The 14,237-nt window shown below is 37.9% G+C and overlaps 1 pseudogene; it reads right to left on the bottom strand.

The window, feature by feature from the left end:
* Positions 1-6,213: 6,213 nt before the first annotated feature.
* LOC113934109 overlaps positions 6,214-14,237 on the bottom strand; it is a 40,083-nt pseudogene continuing 32,059 nt past the window's right edge.

Here is a 14,237-nt window from a genome sequence, read left to right as displayed (position 1 = left end):
GTGGAAACAATTTGGGCTAGTTTTGCAAAAGCAAATATGAATGCAGCCTACACATAGTTGTGTGCTGTTATATAAGAAATTGATTACATTGTCAAGGTGATGTTGTTAATGATTAACTGACTGACACTAATAACTGGTATTTAAATTTTCTTTTTAAATCAGGATCACTTCCAGAGTGGAGCCAAGTGAACTAAAGTGTGCCTCCACACACTGTCCACTTAAGAAGTCTTAAAAAAATATTCTAAATCTATTGGCATTGAACATCTTGCTGGCTCATACCAGCCACTCAGAACAATAGAGAATGAAAACATCATGTAATGGTTGTTTTAACATTGAAATTCTCAGCTCAATCAAGAATCCATGCCATTCATTATTCATTCAGCAAATACATATCAATAGTATTTTATGTCCCACATATTTGGCAAGTTACAAGGGAAACAGGAAAAAGTTGTTTTTCCTCAAGAAAGTCTAGGAGCCTAAAGACTGATTTCTGTGCCACATGGCTCTCTGTATATGATTTGCTTTTTGTCTCTCCCATTAGATTATTATGACCTTCATAAATCATTATAAGCACCAAAATGCATACTAAATCCTTAACTGCCTTTCCAAGGGTATGTTATATTTAAGCCATAGTCCCTCTGTCCTCACCTCCTACCCCAGTTATGGAATGTGGTTTTACACTGTTCTTAAAAAAAAAAGTAAGTGGCGAAATTCTGTATATCAATAGAACCCCAACCCTTGACCACAGATGAAATGACTAAGGATAGGCAAACTATTCCATGATTGACAATTTGTGAGCTAAACAATGACACCCTATGTGGCTTTGGGAAAAGGCTTATCCAGCTATGAACAAAAGTGATTGGTTAAGCTAGTTACAAACTTTCTTTGGGGGATTTGACCCAGTGAAACAAACAGAAAGTTTACGGTAGCAAGCTGAAGCAAGAAGAGATATAGAGGAAAGATAATATGTAGGAACAATGGGGCAGCAAAAGCTCTGAATAAACACCATGACACAGAAAAGAGAAATAATGAAATACAGTCATTGTGGCTGAAGGGATATACAGAGAGAATGGCAGGCTTATTTTTCTAATTATATCAGAGCTGCAAATTCCTGGAAAAGCTAAAACCCTGACTTCCATGATCTCTGAATTGGCCATGCATCTACTCCTTGGATTTATCTCTCTGTTACTTCTCCATTATAGTCTTCTAATATCCATTATTTAACATGAGCTTAGTGAGTTTCTGTCTCTTTCTGAAATAGTCTAAAATATTTCATTACCACAAACATGAAAAATATCTACAAAATGCCCTAATGAGTACCAAAGCAAGGTGCTTGGCCCTGAAGGGTTTGCAATATATTGTCAGAAATAGAATGTGCATAAAGGAGAAGATAAATCACAAATAATGAATATATATGTAGGTACAGACAGTCCGTGATTAATAATTTTTCAATAATCTTTAGACATATCCAAGAATGAGGATAATTGTGATATATTCCTGAATGCACCTGCTGTAACCCTGTGTGGTCAGGGAGAATGTCTTCCCATGAAGAAATGTGCATGGCATTTCAAAGAGGAAGAATTCAGAGCCAGGACTGAAATATGAGAAATTATAGAAAAATGTTTTAAAGAAAGATTAGAGAAACTTAATAAAAGGTTGAATGCTAGCTAAGTTGCTGCCATTACCCTAGAATTCATCACATATATGATCTCACTTATTCCTTATGAAAAACTCTGGGAAGTAAATATTCTAAACTATAAAAATTAACTAAAAATGTATTATTTGTTTCAGAGATACAGGTCTGTGATTCATCAGTCTTACACAATTCATAGCGCTTGCCATAACACATACCCTCCCCAATGTCTATCACACAGCCACCCCATCCCTCCCACCCCTCACCACTCCAGCAACCCTCAGTTTGTTTCCTGAGATTAAGAAGTCCTCATATCAGTGAGATTATATGATACCTGTCTTTCTCTGATAATACGTTACGTGTTAAAAAAAAAAGATAGTAGGAAGGGAAAAATGAAGGAGGGAAATTGGAGGGGGAGATGAACCATGAGAGACTGTGGACTCTGAGGAACAAACTGAGGGTTCTAGAGGGGAAGGGGGTAGGGGGCTGGGTTAGCCTGGTGATGTGGTATTAAAGAGGGCACGTATTGAATGGAGCACTGGATGTTATACGCAAACAATGAATCATGGAACATTACATCAAAAAAATAGATTAAATAAATAAATAAATAAATAAATAAATAAATAAATAGATAAATAAATAAATAAGTAATTTTTAAAAGGTGAGGCTCAGGGAGTTTGCAGTAACTTCTACAAGGTCAAGCTTGCAAGTGAAATTCATTGCTTTCTGGCTATAATGCTCTCATTCCTTTCATTTAACCAAAACACCTGCTCTTTATTTACCATAATTGTCTACTGTCAGAACATAAAGTCCTCATGCCCACTTGACTCTTGATTGTTGTTGCCTTTACTTTTATCTTGAACCTTCTAGAAAGCAAATCCCTGCCAAATTGTAAGTGCTGTCAAAGAAGGGACTATCTTCACTTAATAAAATGGGTTCTGGGCATGCAGTCGGTGGCCAAGAAATATATGTTGAACAAATGCTTAAATGGACATTTATGCTTTACAAACATTATCTCAGATTATCCTAAATCAACACTGGCTATCCACATGCAGTTTTGCTTCACTTACTGCAGTTGCAAAAAGGCAGATTTTCTTACTATTTCTGGAGATGCTAACCCACTTAAATTTTTTTTTAAGATTTTATTTATTTATTTGAGAGACAGAATGAAAGACAGAGAGCATGAGAGGGAAGAGGGTCAGAGGGTCAGAGGGAGAAGCAGACCCCCCGCCAAGCAGGGTCTCGTTGCGGGGACTCCAGGATCATGACCTGAGCCGAAGGAAGTCGCTTAACCAACTGAGTCACCCAGGCGCCCCAACCCACTTAAAATTTAAGCCTGTGGGCTCTAGAGACAGTCTCTGTATTTAAAACTTGACTGCCACTTCATAGGTGTGTTGCTTTAAGCATGTTATTTAGTCTTTCTAGTCTCAGTTTTCTCAACTATAATGAGTTAATAGCAGATAATGATATATGTTTTGTGTGAATATTACATGAGTTAATACTGTGAAATATTTAAAACAGTGCCAAGAAAAAGATAAGCAATCAATAAATTTGAGCTATTTCAAAAGACCTCCAACAGTTTTCATTCAATATTACTCTTATTTTTACCCCTTAGTAAAGGGCAGGCCTTTCCCAGATCAGTTGTGACTTACCAGAGGAGTCAGCAGAACCTTACAATGTGGCTGTATTCATGTGTCTGTGTGTGTGAAGGGGGGAAGGATGAGGGTTATCTCTGTCTTGAAGGACCTGACACAAGTTAATAGATATCTTTTTTGAAAAGGAACCTTCTGTAAATGATCAAATAATAAATATTTTAGACTTTGTGAGCCTTATAGTCTCTGTCACAACTTCTCAATTCTGCTGTTATACCGTAAAAACAGTCACAGAAGGGTGCCTGGGTGGCTCAGATGGTTAAGTGTCTGCCTTCGGCTCAGGTCATGGTCCCAGGGTCCTGGGATCGAGTCCCGCATCGGGCTCCCTGCTCCTTGGGAGCCTGCTTCTCTCTCTCTCTCTCTCTGTCTCTCATGAATAAATAAATAAAATCTTAAAAAAAACAGCCACAGAAAATAGGTAAACAAATGAGTGTGACTGTGTTCCAATAAAACTTTATCGACAAAAACAGGCAGTGGGCCAAATTTGGCCCAAGGGTCATAGTTTCCTGACTTCTGCTAGAGATAAAGACAGGCAGTGCAGTGTTCAGATAATAAGTACATAGCTGGGACAACTGTTTCCCAGATACATCTTGAATATTACTGTCATCAGGGGCAGATCACTTAAACTATATGACCAAAGTTTCTCATTTGTGAGTTGGAACAAATGCTTCATGGAGATCCTTTCAGATTAAGTCTCTACTGACTTTTAGTATGCAAAGGCCTAGAAATCCCATGTAGCAAAACCAAAATTACTCTTCTATTAAGATTACTAGAATTTCCCCTCCTCTCCTTCTAACAGGAATCCTGCTTTGCCTACTTAAGTTCTCTTCCCCAACCTTGCTTGATTGATGATTTTGAGATTTTATAATATGGAGTAAATAGAAAAGGGTGGAGGTAGGAGGATAAGATGGACATACTTGCCAGGGATGAATAAAATATTTTTGTGAAAGGTTCCAAAGTGAGAAATGAGGCAATATCTATAACATAACAGAATAAAATAGAATAGAATAATTAGAATAGAATAGAATAGAATAGAATAGAATAGAATAGAATAGAATAGAATAGAAAGAATAGCAGAAGGGGAACAGTGATGTTGTAACATATTTATTCTTTTCAATGTGTCTGAAAATTGCAAAGAGAAAAGTTTGATTTTTTTGCTTTTGGTTTATTTTTGTGATTTAAATATTTTATCTTTTAAAAGGTGGTTACTTTTTAAAAATGTAATACCACGGTTATAGGAGTGTATAGAGGTGACATATCTTTTCCTTAACCATGCTTTTTTTTATCTTCTGCACAAAGGTAAAAATGTTTGCTAACCTCATAGTTAATGATGTGAAAAGATGTCAGCAAACTTTTTCTCCAAAGGGCCAGATAGTAAATATTTTAGGTTTCACAGGTCACAAAAGATCTCTGTCACATAACTGTTCTTTTTTTTTTTTAGATTTATTTATTTATTTGAAAGAGAGAGAGAGAATGAGAGAGACAGAGAGCACATGAAAGGGGGGAAGGTCAGAGGGAGAAGCAGACTCCCCGCCGAGCAGGCGGCCTGACGCGGGACTCGATCCCGGGACTCCAGGATCATGACCTGAGCTGAAGGCAGTCACTTAACCAACTGAGCCACCAAGGCACCCTGTCACATAGCTGTTCTTTTACAACCTTTTAAAAATGCAAAATCCATTGTTGACTTGCACCATACAAAAACAGATGGGGCCAAATTTGCTTGCCTGCAGTAGTTTGCCAACCTCAGGGATAAAATACCTATTTTCTGACTTGTCTGGGAGATTGCTCCCTTCAGGCTTTTTGACAGTCTGCTGCCTGAAGTAGAGAAAGGCCTTATTTACAAATGAATGTGGCGTGTGACAAAAGTAGAAATGGAGAGAGTTCCTGCTCATTTTTCCTGTTCATTTTCCATTCACTCATTAAATAAATTTGTTGAGCACCCACACTGTACACTCTTAAATATCTTTGTGTTCGCAGAGATTTCCAGTGTTTCTTTCTTAAACACATGGTTCCTGCAGTTTCTCTCAACCTGTAATTATCAGTTCTTTATATTCATGTTTAAGGGCAGATCAGGAATAAAATCTCTACTAACAGTCAAAAGAACTCATGGTTATAAAAATGGATCTAGCTAACAATGATATCCTTCCACCCAATACACATCATTCTTCAAAATCATAGCCTAGATGAGGAAAAATATTTAACTATTTCTACTTAAAAAGATACTTCTTTTCCTCCCATGGGCTGAAACTTAACAACAACAAAAAAATTCTCAAATCTAGAACATCTACCACATAGTTTCTTCCATTTTCATAGTTCATTGCCATGTTAACATAGTATCTGGATCCAGGTAGGCTCTTCATAAACTTTCTATTTCATCCATAAAACAATACATTAAGGGGTGAATACTACTTTCAAAGTACTTTATACTCCCACATTTCAACTCAGGAAAGGAGTGGTCATGATTCTGCTCCTTCAAGATGAAAACTGTAACTGCCACCTTTCTGAATATTTCTGCTATTTATCTTTTGAAGTAGCCAAAAGGAGCCAGGACTTCAGTTAAAATACAAAAATTGCCCCCATTCCAGATCTTTGGTACAGACATCAACTACAATAATCTGACTATCCACACCACAGAGACATGGCACATTTTGTAATTAGAAGTGTTTGTGATTTTCCTTTGGACCATGTAAACAGAGGGAAATGCCTTGGGAAATAATTTTGTTTGTTCCCTCATTTCTCTTAAATATACTTGTGCACAATCAGTTCTCCCTTTGATCAACTCCATGAAGAGAAAAAAAACAGTGGACCAAAGTTATCGCTTCCACTTCCCTCTTTGTGCCCTTTTCTTTTTCCTTTTCCTTGCATTCCTGCTTAGATAGTTTGTCTCTCTCCCTCTGCAGCCTGTCCTGTTCCTTCCTTCTTTGGGACTCATCCCAAAGCGGGTCTTACTCCAGTTTTCTGGCATTGAGGACATCTTCCACATTGGTGTTTCAGAATAGAGATTTATCAGAACCAAGTTTCATTGTGGTGGCACCTGAATCATCCTTCTCATTCTTCTCATCTTCTGCATCTGTCACACCAGCATACTAAGCCAGGAGTGCAGCTTTTCTCTGCTTCTCCCCATCCTGGGCTTCACCACAATCTGTGCCTGCTTCTAAATTTAGGTGGCAATGGCCTGTATCTCATCTTTTTTTTTTTTCACTTTGGTAAGAACATTCTGACTTTCCAACCATAGTTCCACAATATCCTTGCAGTTGTTAAGAAGAGAATCTTCTTCCAAGAAGGTAAGGAGGATACCCTGTAGAGTCCCGCTTCTCTTCTTCCTCCTCCTCCTGCGGGACACCAAGATGTAGGAGCCCTAAATGGCTCAGTCCACTCCCAGCACCTGGAACTATCCATCCATCTATGACTTAAGACCCAAAGCCACTGCCCCTGCCATTACCCAAGGCAGCTGCAACCACTTCACTGGGCGCTGCCCAGTGTCAGGATCCTCAAATTGTTTTCGATTATGAACTGTATGTCTTTAGTCACAAAATCATTCTGGGACTGGACCACATGAATAATGGTGGCTGCTTCTTCTTCTTCTTCTTCTTCTTCTTCTTCTTCTTCTTCTTCTTCTTCTTCTTCTTTTTCTTCTTCTCCTCCTCCTCCTTCTTCTTGATAATGGCTTGTTAAATATCACACATTTCTAATCATGCCCAGGTAGATTAGTGAAGATGTCAATATTACTTAAGTCTGGACTGGATGTAATTGTGATTTTTTTAAGCCTGAGTTTTGGTTGACAGACAGCAGCTTCAGATAAAACAATAATATTGGGCAGCCTGGCACTTTTATACAAACTTGAAAAACATTTCAGTATTCTGAAGTGGGGTAATACTAATGATGGCTCTTGAACAAGGCTATACCTTTGCTCAAAACATCACTAATTTAAAGTTGCATCCTTCCAATTGAGTTACTGCACATTTGAAATAACTCTTAATGAGTTTTGGATGATATCTTATTCCATTGACAACACTGAGAAATCAAAAATTTTTTTCTTACTAATATTGGCACATCTTTCTGGAGTTCTGCATTTCTGGTAGATCTCCAATCATGGTAAGATTCTGATTCTGATTAAAGTTTTATTAATAAAAAAATACATTTTTACTATTGCAAATTATTTCCTAGACTTCAATAGTCTTGGAAGCATTCTTGGTAACTTTAATATGGGCAATTGTCCCACTATAATTAAAAATGGTTCTCGGGGCACCTGGGTGGCTCAGTCATTATGCGTCTGCCTTTGGCTCAGGTCATGGTCCCGGGGTCCCGGGATCGGGCCCCACATCGGGCTCTCTGCTTGGTGGGAAGCCTGCTTCTCCCTCTCCCACTCCCCCGCTTGTGTTCCCTCTCTCGCTGTATCTCTCTCTGTCAAACAAATAAAATCTTAAAAAAAAAAACCAAAACTGCTTTTTTTTTTAAATTTTATTTATTTATTTGAGAGAGAGAGAACGAGAGATAGGAGCACGAGAGGGAAGAGGGTCAGAGGGAGAAGCAGACTCCCTGCTGAGCAGGGAGCCCGATGTGGGACTCGATCCCGGGACTCCAGGATCATGACCCGAGCCGAAGGCAGTCGCTTAACCAACTGAGCCACCCAGGCGCCCCAACCAAAGCTGCTTTTGCAGACCAAGAGTCCTATCAGCACCTAGGACAGTTCCAAATACGCCATTGGGGAGTAAGTAAATGAGTAGTCATGGAGAGTGACTTAAATATAAAGCAAACAGTAACAAACACTGCGCAAATTCTCATTCACAAAAAAAACTAAACAAAACCTAATAGAACAAGCTAATGGCGTAGTGTATGATACCCTGGAACACTGAGCTTCCTGAGGTTTGGGGCAAATCAGATATTGCTTACTTTCGGGATTAGTCTATATATTATTTACCGTCATGCTTAAGAATCAATTGGTTGTTGTGTGGGGTGTGGGAATAAGACACACCAAGATCACTAAATTAAAATATTATTTTTCCCCCTTATCTCTCTAATGTCACAGTCTATCTGCCAGGATTATACACTGGTTACTGATTATCTCTGCAACCTTCTTATCTCTCTGTTCACCTTTGGGATTCTCCTCCAGTGAGAAAGTAATGCCTCTGTAGAACATTTGCTCCTAAATTAAACTTTTATTTTCCAGGGGGGAAGGTTAATAGTGTTTTGAATGAAAACAAAACACGAAGCTCACTATTGTTATAAACATGCTAATGTTAAACCACTATCATGTACTTCTACTTCTCAGAAATAATGCTTTTTCAAATGCTAAGAGTATTCTCTGTTGTAAAGCAAAGGTCTTCTCTACAGATAATACTACTGAGAACTAAAGCAGACACAGATACTGAAATGGTGATACTTTATTCATGACCATATGCTGCTACTGATTTCTGCAGCAAGGCATGTATAAATTTATTCCTTTTTTTCTTCCTGTTTCAATGGACTCATAATTATCAAAAGTACAGCATGTAATAAGTAGATGAATGATAAGTGATCTAATATTCACTGATTGATATTCAGCAGCTACTATATTACTTTTAATCTGCATGGGTATGTGAAATATAGTCATAAGAAAATGTGATTTAGAAACTAAGCATAATAGCTATTTTCTTCACTTATAACTTATATGAAGAAAGCTATGATTTGGAAATATTAGAGATATGATATTTAGAACAAATCTATAGTACAGGGAAAAAGACAATGGATCTGAAAGAAATATGAACTTAATAAACATCCACTGAGTTTGCATTGTGTGCAGTGTGCTTTAAATATAAAGATGGTTAATACTTAAGAATTTAGAGACACAAATTAAAAATTATGATGATCTCCAACCATATCAATTATTTCATCAAATATAAATGTTCTAAACACACCAATTAAAATACAAAAATTTTCAGATTGGGTTAAAATGCTATTGAAAAGAAGCCCACTGTAAATAAAAGGACATAGCTAGGTTACAAGTAAAAGTGTAAGAAAAGGTATTTTCTGTAAGTACAAACCAAAAGAAAGTTGAAGTGGGCTATTTTGGTATCAGACAATGTATGTTTCTGAACAGGGATGAAGAGAAACATTCCACAGTGAAAAGTGGGTCAAATCACCAGAAAGACATAACAATCTTACATGTGTAAGCACCTAACACCAGAGCTTCAAAATACATGCAGCAAAAACTAGTGGAACTGAAAGGAGATAAGATAAATAAATCTGCAATCTTAACTGAAAACTTTGATGTTCTTTGCTTAACAAATGATAGAAAAATGAGGTAGAAAATCAGTAAGTTGTAGGAGGTCTGAGTAACACTATTAACTAACTTGACTTAATTGGTACAAATAAAACACTCCATCCAACAAGCACAAAACACCTATTATTTTTAATTGCATAAAGAATATTCACCATAATAGACTATATCATGGGCCATAAAATAAACCTGAAAAATGTAAAATAAAAGAAATTACATAAATAATGTTTTCTTTCCATAACTTATTAAAGTAGACATCAGGGGGAAGAACAAGATGGCGGAGGATTAGGAGACCTAAATTTTGTCTGGTCCCAGGAATTCAGCTGGAAAGGGATCAAATCATTCTGAACACCTACAAACTCAACAGGAGATTGAAGAAAAGAATAGCAGCAAATCTGAACAGAAAAACGACCACTTTCTGGAAGGTAGAATGTGTGGGGAAGTGAACCCGAGGCAATATTCGGGAAGATAGACCTCAGGGGGAGGGAGCCTCCATCAGCCAGCTATGGGCAAGTGATAGAGCAGCAGAGCACAAAATCAAAACTTTTAGAATTCAGCTCTGCTGAGGGACGTTGCTCTAGTGGCCAAGCGGGGGGTGGAAACTTCACTGGACAGTGTGGTCTCAGGACCGTAGGGGTCACAGGAAGACCAGGGCGCCTTAGTACAGCAGAGTTCCCAGGTATCAGAGCAGGGAAGCGGGCTGCAGAGAGGGAGCCAAGGAGAGGGCTCTCAGCTTGGGGTTGCCATAAACCCTGATCTGCGGCATAGTCAGGCCACTGCACTTACAGCAGGGACCCAACAAGCAGCAGATCTGGGGAGACTCCCTTTTCTCCCTGGGAGAAGTGGCGCGGGAGCACACCACAGGAATCTGTTGGTTTTGGAGACTCCAAACAGGGCTGTGTGTCAGAGATAAAAATGCTCAGTCATAGGCCAGGTGAGCACGGAGTGCGGCTGGAGACCAGGGAACAGGAAAGATTGACTCCTTTTCTCTGGGGTCTCACTGAGGAGTGGGGCCCTGAGTTCTTGGCTCCTCTGTGGCGGAGATTGGGAGGCCAACATTTTCTCTTTCGTCCTCCAAAGATGTATGGAAAGCTTGCAGGGAACAAAAGCTCCCAAGAGCAAACCCCAGCAGATTACCTAGCCTGGACCCGGAAAGGGCAGGGCAATTCCACCTCCAGCAAAGACATTTGAGAACCACTGCAACAGGCCCTTCCCCCAGAAGATCAACAAGAACAGCCAGCTAAGACCAAGTTTACCGATCATGATCAATGAGAACAGCAGAACTCCAGCACTAGGGAAATACTGCACATTGAATTCATGGCTTTTTTCCCCATGATTCTTTAGTCTTTCACAGTTAATTTTTTTCATTTTTTTCTTTTTCTTTTTCTTTCTTTGATTTTTTTCTTTTTCCCTTTTTCAACCAACAACTTATCAATCCCTTTTTTAAAAAAATCTTTTTTATTTTTCATTTTCAGAGTCATATTCTATCCCTTCATAGTAGTTAACCTTAATTTTGGTATATATATATAAGTTGTTCTCTCTTTAAAATTTTGGGATACAGTTTCTTCTACCAGACCAAAATATATCCTAAATCTCTAGTGTATGGCTTTGTTCTAGTCTCCTACCTGATCACATTCTCTCCCTTGTTTTGTTTTTTGTTAAATCCTCTTCTTTCTTTTTTCAACCAGCTTCTTATCTTATCAATTCCTTTTATAAAATCTTTTATAATTTTCATCTTCACAGTCATATTCCATCCCTTCACTGTATTTACCCTTATTTTTGTACATATATAAACTTTTCTTTCTTTAAAATTTTGGGAGGCACTTTCTTCTAACAGACCAAAATACACCCAAAATCTAGTGTGTGGCACAGATCTATGCACCAGTCTGATCATATCTGATCATATTCTGTTTCTTGTTGGTTTGTTTGTTTTTTTATCTTTTTCTTTTTCTTTTCTTTCTTTCTTTCCCTTTCTTTTCCCCCAGTTTCAGGTCTCTTCTGATTTGTTTAGTGTATAATTTTCTGGGGTCATTGTTACCCTGTTAGCATTTTGTTCTCTCATTCATCTATTCTCCTCTGGACAAAATGACAAAATGGAAAAAATCACCTCAAAAAAAAAAAGAACAAGAGGCAGTACCAAATGTCAGGGACCTAATCAATACTGACATTAGTATGAAGTTGGAACTAGAGTTCAGAATGATGATTTCAAAGATACTAGCTGGGCTTGAAAAAAAGCATGGAAGGTATTAGAGAAACCCTTTCTGGAGAAAGAAAAGAACTAAAATCTAACCAAGTTGAAATCAAAAAGGCTATTAATGAGGTGCAATAAAAAATGGAGGCTCTAAGTGCTAGGATAAATGAGGCAGAAGAGATGATTAGTGATATAGAAGACCAAATGATGGAAAATGAAGAAGCTGAGAAAAAGAGAGATAAACAACTATTGGATCACGAGGGTAGAATTTGAGAGATAAGTGATACCATAAGATGAAACAACATTAGAATAATTGAGATCCCAGGAAAAGAAGAAAGAGAGAGAGGGGCAGAAGGTATATTGGAGCAAATTATAGCAGAGAATTTCCCTAATTTGGGGAAAGAAACAGGCATCAAAATCCAGGAGGCACAGAGAACCCCCCTCAATATCAATAAAAATAGGTCAACAAACCGACATCTAATAGTAAAACTTACAATTCTCACAGACAAAGAGAAAATCCTGAAAGCAGCTCAGAAAAAGAGTTCTGTAACCTATAATGGTAGAAACATTAGATTGGCAACAGACCTATCCACAGAGACATGGCAGGCCAGAAAGGACTGTCATGATATATTCGGAGCACTAAATGAGAAAAATATGCAGCCAGAATACTATATCCAGGTAGGCTGTCATTGAAAATAGAAGGAGAGATAAAAAGCTTCCAGGACAAACACAAACTAATGGAAATTGCAAACATGAAACCAGCACTACAAAAATACTGAAAGGGGTCCTCCAAGCAAAGAGAGAGCCTAAAAGTAACAGACCAGAAATGAACACAGACAATACACAATAGCAGTAACCTTACAGGCAATACAATGGCACTAAATTTATATCTTTTAACAGTTACCCAGAATGTAAATGGGCTAAATTCCCCAATCAAAAGACACAGGGTATCAGATTGGATAAAAAAACAAGACCCATTGATATGCTGTCTGCAAACGACTCATTTTAGACCCAAGGATACCCCCAGATTGAAAGTGAGGGGGTGGAAAACAATTTACCATGCTGATGAACACCAAAAGAAAGCTGGGGTGATATTTGATTTTAAAATTTGATTTCACAAATTTGATTTTAAACCAAAGACTATAATAGGAGATGAGGAAGGACACTATATCCTACTTAAAGGGTCTATCCAGCAAGAAGATCTAACAATTATAAATATCTATGCCTCTAATATGGGAGCAGCCAATTATATAAGCCAATTAATAACAAAAGCAAAGAAACACACCAACAACAATACAATAATAGTAGGGGACTTTAACACCCCCCTCACTGAAATGGACAGATCATCTCAGCAAAAGATCAACAAGGAGATAAAGACTTTAAATGACACACTGGGCCAAATGGACTTCACAGATATATTCAGAACATTCCATCCCAAAGCAACAGTATACACATTCTTCTCGAGTGGCCATGGAACATTCTCCAGAATTGTTCACATCCTAGGTCACAAATCAGGTCTCAACTGGTACCAAAAGATTGGGATCATTCCCTGCATATTTTCAGACCACAATGCTTTGAAACTAGCACTCAATAATAAGAGCAAAGGAGGAAAGAACTCAATTACATGGAGGCTAAAGAGCATCCTACTAAAGAATGAATGGGTCAACCAGGAAATTAAAGAAGAATTTAGAAAAAATCATGGAAACAAATGAAAATGAGAACACAAGTGTCCAAAATCTTTGGGATGCAGCAAATGCAGGCCTAAGAGGAAAATATATAGCAATACAAGCCTTTCTCAAGAAACAAGAAAGGTCTCAAATACACAACCTAACCCTACACCTAAAGGACCTGGAGAAAGAACAGCAAATAAAGCCTAAACGCAACAGGAAATGAGAAATAATAAAGATCAGAGCAGAAATCAATGAAATAGAAACCAAAAGTACAGTAGAACAGATCAACGAAACTAGGAGCTGGTTCTTTGAAGGAATTAACAAAATTGATAAACCCCTGGCCAGACTTCTCAAAAAGAAAAGAGAAATGACCTAAATAAGTGAAATCATGAATGAAAGAGGAGAGATCACAACCAACAATAAAGAAATACAAATAATTATAAGGACATATTATTGGCAACTCTATGCCAGCAAATTAGGTAATCTGGAAGAAATGGATGCATTCCTAGAGATGTATCAACTACCAAAACTGAACCAGAAAGTAATAGAAAACCTGAATAGACCTATAACCACTAAGGAAATTGAAGCAGTCATCCAAAATCTCCCAACAAACAAAAGCCCAGGGCCAGATGGCTTCTCAGGGGAATTCTACAAAACATTTCAAGAAGAATCAATACCTATTCTTCTGAAACTGTTCCAAAAAATAGAAATGGGAGGAAAACTTCCAAACTCATGAGGCCACCACTACCTGATTCCCAAACCAGACAAACACCCCATCAAAAAGGAAAATTACCGACCAATATCTTTGATGAACATGGATGCAAAAATCTCA

This window comes from Zalophus californianus, chromosome 13, assembly GCF_009762305.2.
Source record: "Zalophus californianus isolate mZalCal1 chromosome 13, mZalCal1.pri.v2, whole genome shotgun sequence".
Lineage (NCBI taxonomy): Eukaryota > Metazoa > Chordata > Mammalia > Carnivora > Otariidae > Zalophus > Zalophus californianus.
Note: the sequence above shows the minus strand (reverse complement) of the source record. Positions and strands in the feature narration are given on the sequence as shown.